This window comes from Pinus tabuliformis, chromosome 9, assembly GCF_031772625.1.
Source record: "Pinus tabuliformis cultivar Carrire ecotype Pingquan chromosome 9, CPIR1, whole genome shotgun sequence".
In the NCBI taxonomy this organism is placed as follows: domain Eukaryota; kingdom Viridiplantae; phylum Streptophyta; class Pinopsida; order Pinales; family Pinaceae; genus Pinus; species Pinus tabuliformis.
Window position 1 is genome coordinate 1,183,559,560 of NC_142307.1, and position 23,998 is coordinate 1,183,583,557.

The following is a 23,998-nucleotide window of genomic DNA, read 5'->3' on the forward strand; positions in this document are numbered from 1 at the left end:
AGCTAGGAGGACAATCCTAGAAGGAGTTAGAGACCATATTGTTCCAAATTTTCATGGGAAGGAGAAAAAATTCCAGATGTGGAAAGCCCTTACTAATATTTTTGAAAATAATAGTGATGCCATAAATCTTGCTTTGACTAACAGATTGGCAAGGATGAGCTCACTGTTACATATCTATCCAGGTTAGCTCAAGTGAGGGATGAACTTGGAGGTGTTTCAGAGACAGTTTCATCATCTGAGATGGCCAACCTTGCTCTTCTTAGGCTTCTAAAATCATGGCATAATTTCCATGATTTTATGGATGGCAGAGATAAGCTCCCTAATTGGGAGATTGAGGTTAGATCTCGTACAGGAAGAGATAAGGAGGAATCGAAAAGATGGAGTCTTAGCTAAATATGATGAGGAGGAGAACATTGCTTTAGCTAGTAACGGGATGAAATTCAAGGGAAAGAAGGTCCAAGGAAAGCTTGAATCTAGTGAGAATGGAGGTAAGAGAAGAAGGAACGTAGAAAAATTAAGTGTTCATTGTCATGAATTTGGACATTATGCTACAAAATGTCGAAACAAGAAATACATCAAGCATGTTGCAACAAAACAAGAGGAGAAGAACTCTCTTCACAATTCAAATTGGATTTCTCTCTAATAGCTTGCATGGAAAGTTTAGTTCGAGGTAGTGTGCAGTATATTGACTCAGGGGCTTCAACATGATTGGGAATAAAGAGTTATTTAGTAGCTTGGAGGAAAAAGACATGCAATTACATATCGAGCTTGGAGATGATGATAGGTATATGACCAAAGGAGTTGGTATAATTAGCTTTAAGACGGATTGCAGTTCCCTCCTCCATCTCAAGAGTGTGATGTATGTCCCATGATTGAAGAAAAACCTTGTGTCAGTAGCAGTCCTTGAAGTTAAAGGGTATGATGTATTATTCAACAAAGGGAAGGCCTACCTCAAGCATTCTACTTTAGGTTAGGTTAGGAAGATTGGTGTGAGGATCAAAAACCTCTACAAGTTGGAGGTGGATGCATGCATAGCCTTGAGCAACAAGGAAGGGTTTGTTTAGGGCCAAGATATTGGATAGCCCTGGTACAGGCTCACAAGACATCTACATCATGGAGGTTTTAAGATACTCAAGAAAATCACCATCATGCTACCTCAGAGCACCCTTGAGAAGCATAATGTGTGCTAGGGTTGCACTCTTGGAAAAATATGCCAAAGCTACCTTTCAGGGCTGAGATAACATATTAGGAACTATTCTCGAGAGAGTTCATATTCATGTTTGTGGCCCCTTCTCCACAGTTTCAATTGGTAAGAACAAGTATTATGTGATGTTCATTGTTGATGTTTCCTGTAAGTGTTGTATTTATTTCATGAAGAAGAAATATGATGTCTATTCCAAGTTTTTGGAATTCAAGGCCTTAGTTGAAAATGAGACAGGGAAAAAATGAATTTTGTGAGGAGTGACAATGGAGGAGAGTATATCTAAAATGCCTTCAAATATTTATGTTCTAAGGAGGGATTTAGGAGGGAGTTGATTTCACCCCATAATCCTCAACAGAATGGGTTGCAGAGAGGGAGAATAGGAGTATTGTTGGGTCCACTAGATGGATGTTGCATGATTAGGGGTTGGCCTTATTCTTGTGGGTAGATGCATGTAACACAACTATCTACTTGCAAAATAGGAGTCCTCACAGAGTTCTTGGGATGATTACACTTAAAGAAGATTTCACTAGGAGGAAGCCAAATGTTTCCAACTTTCACATTTTTGGATCCATGGTGTATTCTCATGTGTCCAAAGATGATAGGAAGAAGTTGGAGCCTACTACAAAGAGGAGGTTCTTTGTGGTCTATACTGAGACAAAACATGTTTATAGAGTGTACATTCCATCTCTCAAAAAGATTTTTTTGAGAAGGGATGTGAGATTTGATGAGGAGAAAACCATGAGGAGTTCTCTTGGAGAGAGATGAAAATATCACCAAATGAGGAGCTTCTAGCTCCCAAGGAGGAGTGTCAGTCAGATTCACAGAGTCAATTGTTTCTTAAGGGCAAGAGAATATTCTAGGAGGATGATGTGGAGCAACGACATGATGAGGATCAAAGAGCAGGCTGAGTGGAGGCACCCAATCACATAGTAACTCCTAGAGAAGGGAAGAAGAGAACTAGGTTGGTTGATATATTGGTGTGGGAATCTCAGGTGTAGGCTAGACTTCCTAGTTCCTCACACAGACCGCAAAAATCACCAGATAGATAAACAGGATACATGGATTTCATGATAGAGTTCATAGATTTTGAGCCATCTTCTTTTGAAGAGGATGCTTCCTAGTAGGTATGGGTGGATGCCATAGTGGAGAAGTATGACTCCATCATGAAGAATGATGTTTGGGAGGTTGTTCCTAGACCTAAGGGAAAATCAGTTATTGGCTCCAGGTGGTTGTATAAGGTGAAGAATGCAGTAGATGATAGTGTTGAGAAGTAAAAGGCTAGGTTTGTGGAAAAGGGATTCTCTCAGATTGAGGGGATTGGTTATAGGAGATGTTTTCTCCAGTGGCAAGGTACTCATCTATCAAGACCATACTTGCACTGGCTGCACAAATGGGGTGGAGGATCCACGAGATGGATATCAAGATATATTTCCTTAATGGAGTGGTTGAGGAGAAGATCTATTAAGAGAAGCCATAGGGATTTGATACCCTCAACAGAGACAGATATGTGTGTAGGCTGAAGATAGCTCTTTATGGGCTTAAGCAGGCACCTTGTTCATGGTACACTCACATTGATACTTATCTCAGAGGATTGGGCTTCACTAAGAGTGAGGCAGATTCCAATCTATACTACATTATGCAGATGGTAGTATTCTAATCTTAGTTGTCTATGTGGATGATTTGATTCTAATAGGAGATGGCATTTTTATCTAAGATTGCAAGGAGGACCTCGCAAGAGAGTTTGAAATGAAGGTTATGGGGCTAATGCACTATTTCCTTAGATTGGAGGTTCGGAAGGGTGATAGAGAGATATTTGATGGATAGGGGAAGTACACCTCTGAGATCCTTTAGAGATTCCACATGGAATATTGAAAACCCATGGATACTCCTCTAGGTACTAACTGGAGGAAGGAGGATGCCTCCAAAGGGGATGCAGTAGACGGGACAATCTACCGATAGTTTATTGGGTCGTTGATATATTGGTGAACACAAGGCCTAATATTTTTTTGTTGTGAAGCAATTAAGTCTATTTATGGTGGATCCTTCCAAGGTCTATTGAAAAGCAACAAAACATGTTTTAAGATACATCAAAGGCACAATAGAATATGGAGTGTGGAATAGACATATTAATGGAGTGAGGCTTTAAGGCTTCATGGATGTAGATTGGGCAGGGAGTCCCTCACATAGGAACAACACTTCAGGAGCAATCTTCAGTATTGGGACAGCTGCAGTTTCTTGGTACAGTAGGAAGTAAAGATCAATTACACTCAGTTCAACATAGGTGAGTATATGGATGCTAGTTAGGCAAAACATGAAAGGCTATTTTGATGAGGAATATCCTAGGAGGACACTCTAGTGAGGGATGGATCCTACATTGATACACTATGATAATCATAGTTTCATAAAACTCTATGAGAATCGAGTGTTTCATGATAGATCCAATCATATAGACATCATGTACCGTCATCTTAGAGATTGTGTGTAAAGGAGGATTATGATGCTACAATACATTCCTATAGAGGAGAAATATGCACACATATTGACCAAATCCCTATGAAGGGAAAATTTTGAGTTCCACAGAGGAAGGATTGGGGTTGTCCATAATCCCTTCCTTAATAAGAGGGAGTGTTAAAATTGTAGCAAGGAAGGGCTTGTTTTAACTTTTGCCTTAGTGAAAGAAGAAAATTTGAATTCAGTCTCATATAAATTCGAGTTAGCTGTCAATTAACATGTGTGATGCTTCCTATCACTAGTTTATTGTTAGTTAATTTGATCTAGATGGCTTTCAGTGAGTTGTGGACTACTTGATGACTAAAATTAGGAAATTAGTTGTGTTATCTGTAGTGTTTATCAGTTAACTGATATCTAGTTCCAAAATAGAAATAAATTGATTTTAGTTGGGTAGTTGACTTTCAGTTAAGTCAACTTACTCTCAGTTAAGTACTTGCATCTGCTAAAATTATCCCTAATAGACCATGCAATTCAAATTTCCTATTGAGATTGGATGAAGGCACGATTGTAATTTATTGTACAATGGGTTTTGTGTAGAGGCCTGAGAATTGAGTAGATGAATTTCTCTTGGGAATTGCACAAGGAAATAGGAGAAATTCCTATTTTAGGTGTTAAATTGTGCAGGGAAATAAAAGCTTCCTTGCAAGGTTATTTGGTTATGTGTTGGGTAGTTCTTCTGAGGAGTTGATCAATATTGTAGGGGCTTCGAGATTGAAGAAAATTATTTGTGATAGATTAGATTGCTTAGTGGATAATACAAGTAAGAGGGGTTTTTCCCAATTCACTTCCCTAGATAATTTATTATGTTCTATGTGTGATTGTGTTTCTATTCATTGTTTTCTTTCCATAGAATTTTGGTAGAGAAACTTATGTATTTTGCAGATCAATTTTTTCTCGTTAACAGTTGCAAAATTTCAAGGAGTTTATACAATAAATTGTGTAGTAGTGAGGGGTTAATTAGAGCATATACTAACTAATAGAAAAAATAACCTTTTTTGGGAATCCTTTCTGGTCAATTTTGCCAAAAACCAGTACATATTTTAAGAATCATAAGTTTAAGTTTTTTAATTTACAAAGTTCAAGTGCCTAGATGGTTTTTAAGGATGTTGAATCCATTTATGCATTCAAAAAACCATTTTAAACAACATGAATTCATAATCCTATCCAAATTTGTATCGTCGAATTATGGGGGAAAAGGCCATCTTGTCTACTAGTTAGGTTTTATCATTAATTAGTGGTCATTTAGTGGAAATTAGTGCTCAATTGGAGATAATTAAGATTCATTTAAAGGTAATCAGATCTTGAATTGAAAAGTGGTGTTACCAATAAGAGTCATTTATTCAGAGTAATTACCACCTTTTCCAACCATGTCATTTTATACCCTCACAATATTGCCAACAAAAACCTTAAAATCTAGCCATGAATTAAAAATCGATGCTAACAATAGCACCATTTTTTGCTAAGGTTAAATTGAAATTTCATTGAAACCTTGGACATAACGATTTGTATGATTGCAAGAATAATCTTAAAATATTAGTCCCCAAATTGAAGTTGAAGTATTACACTCTCTCCATGCCACCCCCCGACATTTCTTTAGGCTAAAATTACACCAGTTTTCATATCATGGCCTTGAAAACTAGCATCCCTACAATCAAAATATTATACTAAATGCTTGAATCATAAAGAGGTACTACCAATATTGCCTCATTTTGTTAAACTTAAAATTACAACGTTTTTCAAACCATAGCTTAAAATTCCAAAGTTGTTCCAAATAAAATTGAAAGATAAAAAAAAAATGAACAAAGGGAAAATAAATAGAAATAAAAGGAAAAACTTTGAAAAGGGAAAATTAATGTCATTAAAAAAAACACAAAAGACATATATTAGAATTTTTTTTTTTTAAATAGACCAAATGAAATAAGGAATAAAGAAAAAGAAAAAACACATTTAAAAACCATATATATATAAATGATTTAGAAAAGAGAACAAATTGCTAAAACAAAATTTTATCAAAGAAATATCTATTAATTGAAGAAAAAAAACATTAGAAAAACCATGTAAAACAATTGTTTAGGTAAAGAAGGGAGTTTAGGTAAAGAAGGGATGAGGGGATTTTTTTTTAAATTTTCCCTAAGTATGGGAGTATTCCGTAGGAGGAGATGGATATCGTGAATACAAGAGTGCACATATGCTTAATAGACCATGTATATGTGTGACAAAGATAAAATATTACTATAGGCTAATCAATTTATTCTACAGTCGACGACGTATCTGCCTACTATGAAAGTTAGTTGGATATGAGCTAGGGTAGAGATCTGGTAAGGTGTGGTTCATAGATAGTTGAAATTAGCACCTACAAGGACAACGCATCTGGGTGAATTTGTAGGTTGAGCTAGAAGGATATTCCTCGAACTGGATATAGAAGACCACCTCTATGTAAAGGGTGTCTTTTGATGATGAGATGTTCCAATGTTTTTCTCTTGGTTGTGTAATTATTCTATTGTTGTGTGATTCTACTAGTTAGATTTTATTCATTTGGTTGTTGATGGATCAAGTTCTTTGTTCCACCATGTTTTGTTCTATTTGTATTATCATTGTTGTTTGATACTATTTTTTTCTAATAAGGAATTCTATGAAGTTATTTTTTGTGGAGCTTTGACATGGTGTCTTTTTGTAGAGATTGTATTAATATGTACTATATTGCATTGGCCAGTAGCATATTATGAAGGAATAATTCTTGAGTATTTATTGTTGGACACCTAAACTTGATGTATATTTCTATGTTTTTGGTTAATATATATGAGCTCTCTAGGGGTTTTGTCTCAAATCTAAGCCTTTGATGTTTAAATACTTTGTGTCTATGGGGATTGTTATGAATGGACCATGTTTTTATTTCATGTCGAAGTTAATATTATGTGTATAATAGAGCGGTCTATTAGACTTTTCTATTCAAATTGTGTGTTAAGTGAGACCTATTTTGGATATAATATCTAAAACATTTTAATGTGTGTAGTAATGTTTGGGAATTTATTTTTTCTTAATGGGTATTGCATGCTACATATAGTAATTGTGCTAGCCTAAGTTGCATCATTAGAGTGAGAACTATCTCCTATTCTCTTTTCTCCTTCTATAACCTTCAAAGGTTTTGTGAACCCATCACATACCTTGGGTGAGACGTCGTCTACTTCTAGACATTGACAATGCTAGAATCAATGGGAATTTTGTTGGAAAACTTCTGAACCCTCGGTCATTTCCGCCACAAGCACCAAAAAATGGTTCCATTGTCGAGACCTAAAGGTATATGGTAGAAAAGGGGATGTGGAGGCCAACCCAAGAAGATTTTAAATAATTGTTTGACCAAAAATGATATGAATTTTCAATAGAGCAAACCAGGAACTTGCACATTACTCTAGAAGCTTGGTTGTGGAGATACCTGTGTCATGATTTCTATGAGATCTTCTTCATCGAGTTATCTGTCATCTTGTGGGAGTGGCTTAAATGCCAACCCAATTGATGAGGAATGAGACCCTAACCAATACCTTACTACTGGATGCTCTAATTACAGAAAATAGTGAATATTGTAAGTAATTATATTTCTAAAGTAGTGAATTTCAAGGTAACTAGAATGTAGAAGGGTATCTAGTAGAGTTTGTAGTAGAGTCCATCCAAACTTTCTGTGTAGTCGAACGAGACTTCTCCAGGGAACTGTAAGTAGATAAATGAGGACATTTTCAACTTGAATATAAATATTATTGTGCGACAACGAAATAATTTTTTTGGAATCTGACACCATGAGTGACTAAATCCTTGTGCCTTATATGGAACTTAGGGGCTAACCTAGGGATGGCTTGAAGTAGAGAAAGGAAAAGTGGTGTGAAATGATAGAGATATAAATAATTGCATAGTAAGTGAGTGAAGGATGTAGAGGAAAATGAGGGAAGGATTATGGGAAAGAGACTAGTGTTGGGGGAATGTAGTGGATTTAGTGCAAGAGGATGAATTGCAAATGGGGTGGAGATCTACTCAAAGGTGAGGAAGTTCCACTAACGTGTTTAGTCAAGGAGTAGAGGAGTTTTTACTATCGTTGTTAAGAGTGGGTGAGAAGAGTAGATAATTTGGAATTATGTGTAGTGGGACTAGGTATGTTCATAGTTCATAAACATGCAACGAGACTATGATAGAGGAAATCTATGGTGGAATGTTAACAGGGAGGTGTGTCGAATAGAATCACAACATAGAGATTAGGGGAATTTTAGGTGGATTCAAATATCAAGAGGAAGGGAGAGTAGGGAGTGGTGCAAAGAAGGAGTGTGTTCATTGGCAGTGGATCATAATTCCATGGAGAGGGTCGTCCACCCAGGATAAGTAGAAGGTTATTGCAGTAGAAGAGAAGAAGGGGAAGCGCATCATCCAAGTATTAACAGTGATATAATAGAGGAGGAGGAATGAAAACTCTATGTAGAGGATCCATTGCACCTAATAATCCAATAAATAGCCATCCCTGAGACCAAACAAATGACCCCATGTGCACCTTTTGAACCTGAGGTAAATTATTTATTCTTTTATAACTTTTCTTGGTCATCAAAATCAATATGCTGTGAACATTTGAATAACGAAAGTAGTAGTAGGGAAGGAGAGGTAGAAGTTGTAGAAATTCTCATTATAGATTAACCTGATAATGCAATATAACTAAAGCAAAATACTTTAATCTACTTCTACAATCAAACTTGTGGAAGCTTAATAGATTTGAGGAAGATCAAGTAGAACACATACAACCAGAAGAAGAATCAATGCACATGAAACATAGAAGAATACTTTGGGGAAAGCCTCAACTAAAACTCCCACTATCTGTATTATCATACAAGTGGAAATATCTCAGGATTACACACAGCTTTAGCTCTCACAGCTAGCCAACTCTTAGTACAATCCTCACAGATGCTCACAAACAAAATAGCCTACTCATATGCCTTCTCCTTTACCCTCCAAGCTCCTATTTCCTTGTGTTGTTTTCCTTGGGTGATCCAGCTGTTACCAAGTGTAAGACTAATCACTCACACTAATCTTACACCTTGTAAAACTACGCAAATCTCAAGGAAATGAATTCCTTCTACATGAAAGAGTTTTCCTTATAGGAAAATTCTTGCAACTGATAGTACACTATCCCTGTCTTTAATCTCAACTGGGTCTTTCTCTGAATAGACATGCATGAGTTATTTATGAGAGAATATTCAGTTATCTGGGGTACACAAGTTTGATGCATGCATGCATTAATTGATTGAACTCACAATTAGTTCCTCAAACTGTTTGGAACTAATTTAACTGGACATAACTCAGTTAACTGAGCTAACTAATTACAACTCAATTATAACTCATCCTTATCTCCTTAATTAAGGGGTAATCTCCTTAATTTAAGGGATAACTGTTACATCACTTCACAAAGACTTCTAGCTTGAATTTCTCCGATTAATTAATCCAAGATGAATTAATTAATTATTTTCAAGCAACTGTTGAGACTAAATCCAAATTTTAATTCTCAATTTTAATTCAAGGACAAATTAAAATTGGAATATTCTTGTTGCCACATTTCAACACTCCCTCTCAACAAGAAAAGGATTATTTTCCACCTCGATCTTGTCTCTATGGAACTCAAATTTACACTTTGACAATGCCTTAGTCAAAATGTCAACATCTTGTTCCTCGCTCGAAATATATTGCAACAACATGATCCTCCTCGCCACACAGTCTTTGAGATGATGATATCAAATGTTGATGTGCTTGGACCTATCATGAAATTATGGATTCTTAGAGAGTTTGATACAACTCTAATTATCACAATAGATCATAGTTGGATCCATCCTCTGATCAAACAAACCAAATAAAATTTTCTGCATCCATATGGCCTCACATGCTACCTAAATTGCAGCGATGTATTTGACCTCTACCATGCTCAGTGCAACTGACCTCTATTTCCTGTTGTACTAGGAAACTATCGCCGACCCAAGGTTGAAAATTCCACTTGATGTGCTCTTCTGATCTAATGGACTCCCTGCCCAATCTGCATCAGTGAAGCCCTGTAGCTTCACTCCCTTTGTCCGTCTGTACCATAATCCATACTGAGATGTGCCTCTAAGGTATCTCAATACATGCTTTGCCGCCTTCCAAAAAATCTTGGTAGGTTGAACCATAGCTTGACTCAGCTGGTTCACCGCATAGCACAAATATGGTCGTGTGTTCACTAAGTACATCAGTGAACCCACAAGCTGCCTGTACACAGTAGCTTCTACTACTTCTCCTAAAGTAGAATCCTCCTTCCTCTAGTTACCTGGTAGAGGAGTCTGCATGGGCTTGCACTTCTCCATGTGGAATCTCCTAAGTATCTTATTGGCATAATTGCCTTGAGACACAAACAACTCCCCATGCTTCTGCCATACTTCCATGCCAAGGAAGTAATGCATTAGACCCATGTCTTTTACCTCGAATTCTGTTGCAAGGTCCTCCTTGCAAGACATGATCAACTGATCATCACTTGTCAATATGAGATCATCAACATAAAGTACAATGATCAACTGCTTACCTTTCACCATGATGTGGTACAGGTTCGCATACCCGATGAATTAGTTGTCGATCCTGGTGTACCAAGCACGAGGTGCTTGCTTTAGCCCGTACAAAGCTCTATTGAGTCGACACACATGTGACTCATGATCGAAGGTCTCAAAACCTTGTGGATGCTCTATGTACACCTCTTCCTTAATCTTGCCATTGAGGAATGCAGTCTTCACATCCATTTGATGGATCTTCCAACCCATCTGTGTTGATAGTGCCAACATCGATCTGATAGATGAGTACCTTGCTACAGGAGAAAAAGTCTCATCATAGTCAATCCCCTCAGCCTGTGAGAAACCACGGGAAAAAAATCTTGCCTTATGTTTCTCCACACTACCATCAGCAGCTTTCTTTACCTTGTAAAGCCAATGGGAACTCACAATTGACTTGTTTTCCGGTCTTGGAACCATATCCCAAACACTGTTCCGAACTATGGAGTCATACTCCTCCACCATAGCATCAACCCAAATCGGCTGCTACACTGCTTCCTCAAAAGGAAGATGGCTCGGTCTCAACACATTCCGCAACAAGGGCCATGTATTCAGTGTACCTCTCAGGTGACCTCCTCTGTCTGCATTGAGAAGATGGTTCTCCCACATTCTCTCTCGCATCTGAAAACAATCTATCAGCTTCTCTTGTGCACTTCCATCCATCTCTGGAAGAATCTACTTGAGTGGATGTCTCCACTCCTGGAACCTTTGCATGCGGCTGCTCTGCATCAGTCTGAGGCTCCTCCTCCTTAGGAACCAATAGTTCCTCCATAGCCTCTAGTTGGAGCTCCCTCTCAAGGGAAACTCACATGCCCTTCTGCTCATCGAACTTGAGATATTTGCGAACCACTGTCCTCCGACTGGTAGGCAACTACACCTAATAGTTATGGGGTGTATTAGTGTGCCCCACAAGTATCCACAACTCAGCTGTTAGCTCAATCTTCTTCTGTGCATCCTTTGTCACATGGAAATTATCCAATGAGCCAAAGATCTTGATGTGACCCACATCTGGTCTCTTATCGGAGAAATCTTCCTTTGGTGTTTTCATCCCAAGTATGTGATGCAGGCTTCTATTCTAAAGATAGACCGCTGTGTTGCATGCCTCATCCCATAAATGAAGTGGTAGGTCTTGGTCATGCAGCATCACTCATGCTGCCCCTCAATCGTTCTGTTCTTCCTCTCGGCCACCCCATTCTGCTGTGGGTTATGAGGTGCCGTCAACTCCCATTTAATTCCTTCCACTGCACAGAAGTCCTCAAACTCTTGGGAAACATATTCTCCACTGTTGTCACTTCTCAAGGCCTTGATCTTCTTCCCTGATTCTTTCTCAACCAAAGCTTTGAACTCACAAAACTTTGAGAAGGTTTGATCCTTCTTCTGCATGAAATAAATCCAGCATTTACGAGAATAATCATCAATGAAAATCACATAATACCTTTGCTTTGATGTGGATGCTGTCGAGAATGGTCCACACAAATCAATATGAACTCGCTCTAAGATCACTTCTGCTTGACTGTCTCGATCATGAAAGGAAGACTTGGCATACTTTCCCAAGGTGCAACCTTTGCATGTGTCAACTTGCTCAAGTTTACCTTTGGGAAGTCCTGTAGATATCTGTTGCATTATATTCAAGGCCCCATGATGAAAATAGCCCAACCGCCTGTGCCATAACTCACCAATGTCTTGGCTTTGCACCAATTCTGCTTTCGAACTCAATGCAACACAATCATCTACCTCTAGTTTATAGATATTATTCACTCGAATCCCAATCCTCTTGGTCTGAACCATGGCTATGTGTCTTAGGAACACCTTTCCTTTACTGAAGATAACATCATAGCCTTTTTCCTCCAACATCGTGACCGATACCAAGTTCTTCTTCAATCTAAGCACATACTTCACATACGTTAAGGTGAGAGGAGCTCCATTCTCCCTCTGAAAAGCAACCGTGCCCACTCCTGAAACACTATACTTTCTGTCATCACCCATCTCTATGCACATATTGAGGTATTTCTCCTCCAAGGTACTGAATAAACTTTTATCGCTCGTCTTGTGGAATGAGGCTCCACTGTCAAGATACCAAACACAACCCACCATCTATGAAACCATACATGCAATGAGGGTGAAGTCCATTTCGAACTAAGAGGCTAATGCCTGACCTTGCGATCCTTTTGTGGATCCCTTCTTGGACTTCTTTGATGGGAAATTAGTTGCATAATGTCCCATATCATGACAATTAAAGCATCTCACTTTAGATTTGTCACCCTTCTTCCCTCCATGAGAAGAATTCGACTTGGAATGGGAAGCCTTCCCTTTCCCTTTCCTTGCCTTACTCGCTAAGGACAGATTTTCTTCATCTTCATTATTTGATGAAGAACCATCTCGAGTTCTCCTCTTGATCTCCTCGTGCATGAGATCCGACCATAGTCATTCCCAATCCGGAATTTTCTCTCTTCCATTTATAGAGTCCTTTTCAACATCTTCACACCTCATCCTAAAAATTTTTGATAGTGAGTAAGCGATCTGGCCATATTACCAGTTGTTGTGGTCACCAACAACCCCCCTTCTTCACTTGACATTAGCAATAACGTCAAGCAAAGAGGGGACCCTGAACAAAAATCCCAAAAAATATTTTTCTAAAGTTTTTGTATTTCTCTCCCTAAGGCTTAAATCGCATCGCAAAGAAAGGCCGAAGCATTGCTCGAGTGCGAAAAGCAAGACTGCGAAGGAGCGATGCGAAGTTCATCGCGTTGCATACATCACACGCTCCCCTTTAAAAGAAGACATTCGAGAAATGCCGATCGCCGATATGCGATATCGCAAATCGCAAGCATCGCGCTATGCGGCATAACCATTAAACAAAATTTGCGATATCTGCGTTTTGCGATCTGCGATGGCAGCGATTTGCAATCTGCGATCTGAAAAGACTTATCACACGATAAACCCAGGATTAAGTGCGCGCCTTGAAGGAATTTAATGACCGCATGCTTGAGTATCTAGGAATGATTGCATTACATTTATCGAAGAGTCAAGTCATGATGAATGTCAGGGTTATGCATTCATTAGAGATTAATACTTTCACGTCAAATCTTTTCATTTCCCTTCTTCTTTGCGTAGACTGCAAGGCACGCAACTAATATAAGTTTATATGCAGGAAACATTTGAGGGAAAGAGGAAAGCGCCAATCAGATAGTAGAGAGAGAATGCCTCCGCAAACGGATGCCGCATGCAGCAGAACTGTAGATTCCAGACTATCAGCCAACCGACACTGATGAAATTAGACTATTCAGGACTCAGAGTCAAAGGCGCACAAAAGCAGCGTGTTCAGAAAAGATCCTGAAGCTCAGACTTGGTAAAGCAGAGAAAGAAGCGCATGAGAAGGAAGACGCTTCAGGAAAACCTGGAACAAAGAACAGAAACAATTCTTAAAACAGGGGGATGTCCATACAGCACGACTCCTAACCCACTCAGTCATTCGCACGACCAGAAACCGAAAACAGCAATAGCAAAATCAGTTCGAGAAGAACCTGGGTTATGTTAAGTATACATGTGGCGAATGAACCCAGCTAGAGAAAGGTTTTCGAAAATATCTTCTGGTCTGCCGGAAGGAAGTGCCAGCTCTTGTTATTTCCACTTTTATCTCCAGAGCGAAAGAAGAAAGCGGCCAGCCGACTCTTCCCAGGAAAACGTTGCACTGTTGACAGCACTAAAGAGAATATATAGAAACGGTCAGAAATTAGATTTTAAGTTTAGAAATAAAGTTGCTTTTAGTAAAAGGGCGGTCATTTGAAGCCGATTCCCTAATTTCATGTAATTAAGATTGGTTAGTTAGCAGTATTTAACCCTTCTCATGGTTTTTGGAGAAAGGCCCGGAAATCTGTCAAAAAACTTATCCTCAGAACATGCACTTCTGCACCCTCAGAGGAGGTTTTTGATGAATAGATGGATCAAGATTTATTTATGTTTGCATTTTAATATCTGTTACTGATGTTGCACTTCTATACTCTTAGCAGATGTTAGAACAAGTAGAAATAAATCATTATTACTTGAAGTTTATTGGTGAAGTTAGTCATAAATGGTACTTTTATCTCTTGACTAGATTCTGCTAGTATCCCTAAAGTGATATGTAGCTGAGTTCTTTATATGTTATTGTATGAATGTTTGCATTACGATTTGGCACTTCTGTACGGTGGGATCATTTAATCATGCTTAACATATAGAAGACTGATTATGCGATATGCTGTTCACAACTATTTTGCCTAACTTCTTATGCAGAATGGTTTATCTTTATTGGTTTATATTCTGATATCAGTTGAATGATCTTTATTACCAGCTGCTGTTAGAAATCTTTCTAGATCGCATAAACAAAAGAAAAACACCCCGGGTTAGCATAGATCAGATGTATTTCTCTTGATTAGATTACATTAGCATAGAGTTAGTTTGGCAGTTAGAATCGAGACTAGTTTAGAAAAACCTCTAGATTAATATCATCAGACTCTACGCACACACACACACACCCATCACATTAGGAAACTGGTCCCATTACCCCCAGTCGGACCCGCTACTCCAAACGGGCAAGGAGCCGCCAACCAGGTTCCGGACCGGGTGGGTATCCCCCTTGTTGTTGACCCGATTTCGGGCCCCTCAACATTTCTGGCGCTAGAAGGAGGGCCGAGCTATGAAAGGCGCATAATTCAAAATTCAAATACCATTCTAAGAGCAAATCACCCTCACCAACTTCCCCGACTTCCCCGGTACGACTAAACTCGGAACTGGAAGTCGCTCGGACATCCACCGCTGCTATACATCCCGATACATCAGAACAACTTATTGTCGATCCCCCTGAAGTTCAAACCTTGATCCGTAAACTGCAGGGATTCTCTATTTTTAACCAGAAATCTGATAAATCTAAAGGCAGCTTGACTTCGCAATACAACCCTGCTCATCCCCTGACCCGATTGAAGAGTGAAAAGTTTGGCATTCAGCCAACTGAAATCCCTCTCCCCACTAGGAAAAGAGCAAGGAAAGAACTTAAAGAGTCTGACAGAGAGACTCTTTCATCCACCTCGTCCATTTCAACTCCCTCTCCGCGAAGTCAACCACCCACATCTCCACCTCAAATCACTCATCCATCTTCCGCAACCCTTCCTCCACAATCGTCAAAGATCGTAACATCTCTATCTTCTCAACCTCAAAGATCATCTTCTGCACTTTTATTAACCAGCAACTCAGCGATGGCACAATCTCCATGGAACAACCCTGGGGCAGTTTTAATGCCTCCACCCCTGAGTCCAATACCTGCCCATCCTGAGAAGTGGTTACCAAAGTTCAATCCAGAAACTGGAATGCTAGCTGAAGAACATATCAATAATTTCATGCTTTCTGTTAATCTCAACGGGGTCACCAACGAAGATGCCGTGGTCCGACTCTTCCCCTATACGATGCAAGGGACAGTCGGGTCATGGTACTTTTCGCTACCCTCCGGATCTATCACCAGCTGGGATATTTTTCAAAATCAATTTCTCACCAAATTCGGCGATGATAGATCGACAACGACACTGATCAACGATCTGTCCAATCTTAAAGCTGAGGCTAGGGAACCCATTAAAGATTTTAACTTACGGTTCAACAAGATCCTCAATAAAATCCCCGCTGCTTCCCAGCCCAGCGAGGAAGTAAGATGCGAATGGTACATCACGGCCTTACCTTCAAACTTGGCCATCTTCGTAGATAGGGCAAGCAAGACAACCTTAGTTGAAAACTTGGCTAAGGCATTGGTAGTCGAAAGACGCGTAGTAGCCCTAGAAAAGAGATCTACAATCGAAGAGCGTAAATCTAAGCAAATCTCTTTCAAAGAAGAAACCAAGAAGAAGCAAACGAAGGATCCTTTCGACATGGAAGGATTACGAAAAGTCTTGAAAGCCATGTCTAATGAGATGATTGACATAAGAAAGCAAGTAGCAGAATCGTCCCCAAGAAAGCCTTTTAGGAATTTCAAAAGAAATCCCCCTATGGAGATGAAGCCACCTAACGTGGTCTCAAATGTGGAATCTGAAGAAGAAGAAGAAGAGAGCACCATCGAAACGCAGACCGACGACGAAGAAGTGGTGGAACTGCAAGGAATGTGGGATTTCATCCTCCCACAAGAGGAAGATCAAGAAGCACTTCCGGTTAGCACACGAAGCAGAAATCAACTTGATCCTCCCCAGACTACCCCAAAACAGAAGGGCGTAAGCCCTCCAGCGAAAGAAAAGGTCCCAACAAAGAAGACAACCCCTAAAGCGACCTCATTTAGTCCAGTCCAATCAGAGCAATTGCCTCCATCAAAGACACTAATAGTGTCGGATGAAATGGAGTATAACATCATCGACGACATGAAGAAGACTAGGGCTAATATCACCCTGTACGAGTTGAGAAAATTGAAACACCAACAGAAGATCATGATGAAAGAGTTACACGTCGTACCTACTGCACCTCTACCTACAGCTATAGCTTCCCATAATATAGGAAGACCCCCAATCAACGTGATCAATAAAATCGATCCAAATGACATTGCTTTGATTGGAGGGAGGTCTAGATCTCACACTCCTCCTTTCCTCCTCACTTATGAGATCTTTAACAGAAACGTGCATAACTGCTTGGTTGATTCTGGTGCTTCAACCAATATTCTACCCAAGTCAATATGTGCCAAACTTAATGTTCAACCGCAAAAATCCGCAGTACGCATAGTTCAACTTGATCGATCACAAGTCGAAGTGATAGGCGAACTTAATCAAGTGAACATAAGACTGTCGTCCAACCCCAAGGTATGCCAGGTCATCGATATTCTAGTTGCTGACATCCCTGAATTTTATGGTCTAATTCTTAGCAGGGATTGGTCCGAGAAGCTCCACGGATACTTTTCGACTGACTGGTCACACATGTGGTTACCCTTCAACGGGAAGCCAAATCAAATAAAGGTTGAACGAGAATTGCACCAAAAGTACATAGTGACGGATTTGGAGGGAGAGAACGAAGCCATAACATACAACAGCAGCATCATAGGCAACTAATCGGTAGACTCTTTCCTTGGAAATTTCAATGCTCACATATCACCATATTTAGAAAATCCAGTCGTGTCCCAAGTAGAAAACTTTTCCCAGACTGATGATTCAAAATGTGTTAGTTTCTTAGATAACCCTGTAAATACTTCTTTATTTTGGAAATTATATTTTGATGGCTCTAAGTCCAATGAGGGAGCGGGAGCAGGATGCGTCTTGATTAGCCCGGACGGAAATAAGACCATGCTCACATGCAGGCTGGAGTTCGATTGCACGAACAACACAGCGGAATACGAAGCCTTGGTGCAAGGCCTATACAAAGCAATCGGCTGCAACGTCAAATATCTTCAAGTCTTTGGAGATTCCGAGATCGTCGTCAAACAGGTACGTAACACCATACACTGCCTGTCTAGTCATTTAAAGCACTATCAATCTTTAGTGCAAGATCTCACTACGCATTTTATAGCATTCAATATTTCATCAATCCCAAGACTTCACAATGTAAGCGCAGACCTGCTAGCAAACGTAGCCTCCAGACTCATCCCCTCCAAAGACTTTAGTCCAGATAGGTTTTCCATAGAATTAATTTTTAAACCGTCTATCCCTGACAACATCACCAACTGGAGAGTATTCAACGACAACCCAGACATCGTAAGTTTCCTTACCTCTGAAGGATCCTACTCAAACCAGATAATCGACGAGGACTGTCATGACCACCAAATACAACAAAATGGCACTGATAATGCTATACCCAAATCAGTGGTCAAATTAGAATATTTGTATGACTTAAAAAGTCGGTTCAAAAGGTCATCTAACACCAAACTTTACAGTTCAACTCTGAACTACGAATCAGTGAACTTAGGAACCGAAGAGAAACCCAAAAACGTCAATCTAGGCCAAGGCCTGGCTCCTGAAGAAAAGTCAGCCTACATCCGTCTTCTACGACAGTACAAAAACGTCTTTGCCTGGAACTACGATGAGCTGAAAACTTATAACACTTCTATCATTCAGCACACTATCCCTATGATTGACAACGAGAAACCCGTCCAACAGAAGCTCAGGAAAATCCACCCCAACCTGGAAAATCAGATAAAAACTGAGCTGAATAAGTTGTTGAGAGCCAGAATAATTTTCCCGGTCAGACATTCCAAATGGGTATCCAATATGGTACCTGTTAGGAAGAAAAACGGAGATATTAGAATCTGCATCGACTTCCGGAATCTCAACAAAGCTTGTCAGAAAGACAATTTTCCCCTCCCACCTATGGAGCAAATATTACAGGCTGTAGCAGGCTCAGAATTGATGTCTTTCCTAGATGGATTTTCAAGATATAATCAAGTGCTGGTACACCCAGACGATCAGCTAAAAACCACCTTCCGAACTAAATGGGGTACCTACGCGTATCGGAAGATGCCGTTCGGTTTGATCAACGCCGGCGCTACTTTTCAAAGAGCTATGGACATTACGTTCAAAGGGTTAGTCAATAAATCAGTAGTGATTTACCTGGATGATATAACTGTGTACACCAAGAACTGAAGCGACCATCTCAAAGATTTGAAGCAAATCTTTCAAAGATGTTTAAGGTATGGAATCTCGCTTAACCCGAAGAAATCTTTTTTCACGTTAAGTGAAGAAAAATTGCTAGGGTTCATAGTGTCCAAATCGGGCATTCACATTGAACCTGACAGAATCAAAGAAATTTCCGAGATATCCATGCCCCATAGCAAAAAGAACATGCAATCTTTCCTAGGACAGATCAATTTTGTGAAAAGATTTGTCCCAGATTTTTCACGTATTATTTCTCCTTTACAAAAAATGATAAAAAAGAATTCAAACTTTAAATGGGGTCTAGACGAGCACGAAGCGTTTAACTTAATCAAACAAGCCATCATCAACGCTCCATCCCTAGCAACCCCAAATTTTTCAGAACCATTCATCTTATACACGTTTGCCTCAGAAAATTCTTATGCTGCGATCTTGACCCAGGCAAACCAAGAAAAGGCAGAAGCCCCAATCGCATTCTTTAGCTCAAACTTACAAGGTACTGAGCTGAAATATTCGGACGTAGAGAAACAGGCGTATGCCGTTTTCAAAGCGGTCAAATATTTCAGACCCTTCTTGCTAAAGGCCCATACCAAGGTCATAGCACCATTCCCAGCGGTAAGAAACCTCCTGATTCAGAAAGACGTGGGTGAAAAGAGAGCGAATTGGATCACCGCCTTGCAAGAATACGACCTGGAAATCAAGCCAGCACACATCGTAAGAGGCCAAGGCTTCTGCAAGATGTTAGCTGGAGCATCATAAATCCTCGAAGAATCGCCTGAAGAGGTACACACGTATGAGGTAAGCCTAAACGACGCAGAATCATTTTATGCTGACATCATTTATTTCCTGAAAAATGGATATGCCCCATTTCACCTGGATCACATCAAAAAGAGAGCCCTGAGGTTGAAAGCTAAACAATATCAGCTCGTAGATGATGTCTTGTTTAAAAGAAACTATGATTCTGTGCTTCTTAGATGTCTTGAGAAAACTAAAGCCGAAAAGGTTTTGCAGGAACTCCACGATGGACCAGCAGGTGGACACTATGCTGGAGAAGCCACCGCACACAAAATCTTACGTGCAGGATACTACTGGCCCACGCTGTTCAAAGACTCGTACAATCACGTAAGAAAATGCCAAGTCTGCCAAACGGCTGCAGGGAAACAAAAGAAGTCATCCATGCCACTGGAGCCGGTTAACATCGAACAGCCGTTCAGCCAATGGGGCTTGGACATAATAGGTGAGATCATTCCTCACTCCTCTAAACAGCATAGGTATATCCTCACTGCAACTGACTATTTTACTAAATGGGTAGAGGCAGTTCCTCTCAAGACAGCTAATTCTGAAAAAATTGTTGAATTCATAGATCAGTTCATCATTACTAGGTTTGGATTGCCAACGGCCTTAATATTTGATAACGCTTCATATTTTTCTGGAAATACCATGACTGAGTTCGCACTCAAAAGAGGGTTCAAACTGAAGTATTCCGCCAACTACTATCCGCAAGGTAATGGGTTGGCTGAATCAACGAACAAGAACCTAATCAGGATCATCAAAAAGACAGTCGACCAAAACCAAAAGAATTGGCACAAAGCGCTGGTAAACGCCTTATGGGCAGACAGAATTACCAAGAAAGCCTCTATCGGGACTTCTCCCTTTAATTTGGTTTACGGGAGAGAAGCAGTTCTTCCTACTCACTTACTCATTCCTTCCTTGTCCTTAGTGCAATACATTGATGAAGTACCTATTTCTCCCTTACAACTAAGGCAAATGGAAATAATCAAGTTAGAAGAATGACGAGAGCAGGCCAAGAAAACCCACGCTCACCACCAAGCGCTGATAAAATCCTCTTTTGATTCGAACATAATGACCAGAAAAAACTTTCAGATGGGTGATTTAGTTTTGAAGTGGCATAAGGCTCACGAAGAAAAGGGCAAACATACGAAATTCCAGAAGCTATGGCTTGGTCCTTTTCAAATCGTAGAAGTCATAGGCCCATCGACTTTTGTGTTGCAGGACTTGACAGGTAGGATAGATTCTCTGCCTGTAAATGGACAAATCCTCAAAATGTATTTCCCATAGAAGGTCATCCTTCTGTTTTTGTAGGATAATTTTAATTTTTTTTTTTATTACGTTAGTTTTCCATTTTTTTATAAATAGGGTTGGTTGTGAATGATCATAAATAGTATTCATGAAGAAACATGCCTTTTCTCTATCAGATTTTGATTTCACTTATATAAATAGCAAAACTTTTTGAAAAATTTGACTTTTATTATTGACAGGTAGAGTTAACTTTAGCCTGAATGTGATGTTAGTTTCAACTTTACAAAGAAATCTGGGATGAAAGTAACTTTTGGCAAAAAATTGTTTTATGCCAATGCAATGAAAAGTATCATCGATAGCAAAATAAGTATTCTCTGCAAAACTGCTGTTCTTAAACTCTATTATTGTCATCCAGAGCTTTCTTAAGGAAAAACAATGACTTCCTCCCTGCTAAGGAGAATCGCAGCATCCAGAGAAACAATCCAAGAAAACACTATATCTCAAAGAATAAGAGGTCTCATCGCGAGCCGGCTTATCATGATCACAGATATTATAACTTGCTGACTTTGCCACTACTGTCTATCAAAACAGGGCAACGACTCAAGATTGTTGCAATCGAAAGACAAGGGGTCTCATCACGAGCCAGCTTGTTCAGCAAAAGTGTAAATCAAGTGGATGACTGTGTCATAATTTGGCCACCAAACCAAGACATTGTTATTTAGAGAATAAAAAATTAAAAAAGAAAGAAAAAGTGTCAAAAGGGTTTTTCTCTGGAATGTTGTAAATAACCTCAAGCAGGAAAAAGGATCATTGCTGGATAACATGGTAACCCTGTCGAGGCTATGGACGCTTGCGGGCAGCAGAGGCTCTACCTACGACAAAGGAGCATACTTTACAAAGCCAGTACACAGAGAAGACCTTATTTTGTCTTTGAAAAGACTGAGTAATGACTAGGTATGAATACAAGAAATAACCCAGAGGAAACAAACAATCAGAATGAAATAAGAAGTTGTGACGAAGCATCATTGACAGGATAAAAGGTAATACTCTATCTGTCCATAACAAAATTTAGGCATAAGAAAACTTTTCTGTTTTGGAAGTGAAAATGCAATAGAACAAGCAGAGATAACTGGTTCTTCACAGTGAATCGCCATTATTGTGGTCACCAACAACCCCCCTTCTTCACTTCACATTAGCAATAACATCAAGCAAAGAGGGGACCCTGAACAAAAATCCCAAAAAATATTTTTCTAAAGTTTTTGTATTTCTCTCCCTAAGGCTTAAATCGCATCGCAAAGAAAGGCCGAAGCATTGCTCGAGCGCGAAAAGCAAGACTGCGAAGGAGCGATGCGAAGTCCATCGCGTCGCATACATCACACGCGCCCCTTTAAAAGAAGACCTTCGAGAAATGCCGATCGCCGATATGCGATATCGCAAATCGCAAGCATCGCGCTATGCGGCATAACCATTAAACAAAATTTGCGATATCTGCGATTTGCGATCTGCGATGGCAGCGATTTGCGATTTGCGATCTGAAAAGACTTATCACATGATAAACCCAGGATTAAGTGCGCGCCTTGAAGGAATTTAATGACCACATGCTTGAGTATCTAGGAATGATTGCATTACATTTATCGAAGAGTCAAGTCATGATGAATGTCAGGGTTATGCATTCATTGGAGATTAATACTTTCACGTCAAATCTTTTCATTTCCCTTCTTTGCGTAGACTGCAAGACACGCAACTAATATAAGTTTATATGCAGGAAACATTTGAGGGAAAGAGGAAAGCGCCAATCAGATAGTAGAGAGAGAATGCCTCCGCAAACGGATGCCGCATGCAGCAGAACCGCGGATTCCAGACTATCAGCCAACCGGCACTGATGAAATTAGACTATTCAGGACTCAGAGTCAAAGGCGCACAAAAGCAGCGTGTTCAGAAAAGATCCTGAAGCTCAGACTTGGTAAAGCAGAGAAAGAAGCGCATGAGAAGGAAGACGCTTCAGGAAAACCTGGAACAAAGAACGGAAACAATTCTTAAAATAGGGGGATGTCCATACAGCACGACTCCTAACCCACTCAGTCATTCGCACGACCGGAAACCGAAAATAGCAACAACAAAATCAGTTCGAGAAGAACCTGGGTTATGCTAAGTATACACGTGGCGAATGCACCCAGCTAGAGAAAGGTTTTCGAAAATATCTTCTGGTCTGCCGGAAGGAAGTGCCAGCTCCTGTTATTTCCACTTTTATCTCCAGAGCGAAAGAAGAAAGCGGCCAGCCGACTCTTCCCAGGAAAACGTTGCACTGTTGACAGCACTAAAGAGAATATACAGAAACGGTCAGAAATTAGATTTTAAGTTTAGAAATAAAGTTGCTTTTAGTAAAAGGGCGGTCATTTGAAGCCGATTCCCTAATTTCATGTAATTAAGATTGATTAGTTAGTAGTATTTAACCCTTCTCATGGTTTTTGGAGAAGGGTCCGGAAATCTGTCAAAAAACTTATCCTCAGAACATGCACTTCTGCACCCTCAGAGGAGGTTTTTGATGAATAGATGGATCAAGATTTATTTATGTTTGCATTTTAATATCTGTTACTGATGTTGCACTTTTGTACTCTTAGCAGATGTTAGAACAAGTAGAAATAAATCATTATTACTTGAAGTTTATTGGTGAAGTTAGTCATAAATGGTACTTTTATCTCTTGACTAGATTCTGCTGGTATCCCTAAAGTGATATGTAGCTGAGTTCTTTATATGTTATTGTATGAATGTCTGCATTACCATTTGGCACTTCTGTACGGTGGGATCATTTAATCATGCTTAACATATAGAAGACTGATTATGCGATATGTTGTTCACAACTATTTTGCCTAACTTCTTATGCAGAATGGTTTATCTTTATTGGTTTATATTCTGATATCAGTTGAATGATCTTTATTACCAGCTGCTGTAAGAAATCTTTCTAGATCGCATAAACAAAAGAAAAACACCTCGGGTTAGCATAGATCAGATGTATTTCTCTTCATTAGATTACATTAGCATAGAGTTAGTTTAGCAGTTAGAATCGA

At 39.6% G+C, this 23,998-nt stretch overlaps 1 pseudogene; it reads left to right on the forward strand.

Annotated features, from left to right (window-relative positions):
* The first annotated feature begins 301 nt into the window (after positions 1–301).
* The window catches only part of LOC149152789 (uncharacterized), a 43,764-nt pseudogene continuing 20,067 nt past the window's right edge, over positions 302–23,998 (forward strand).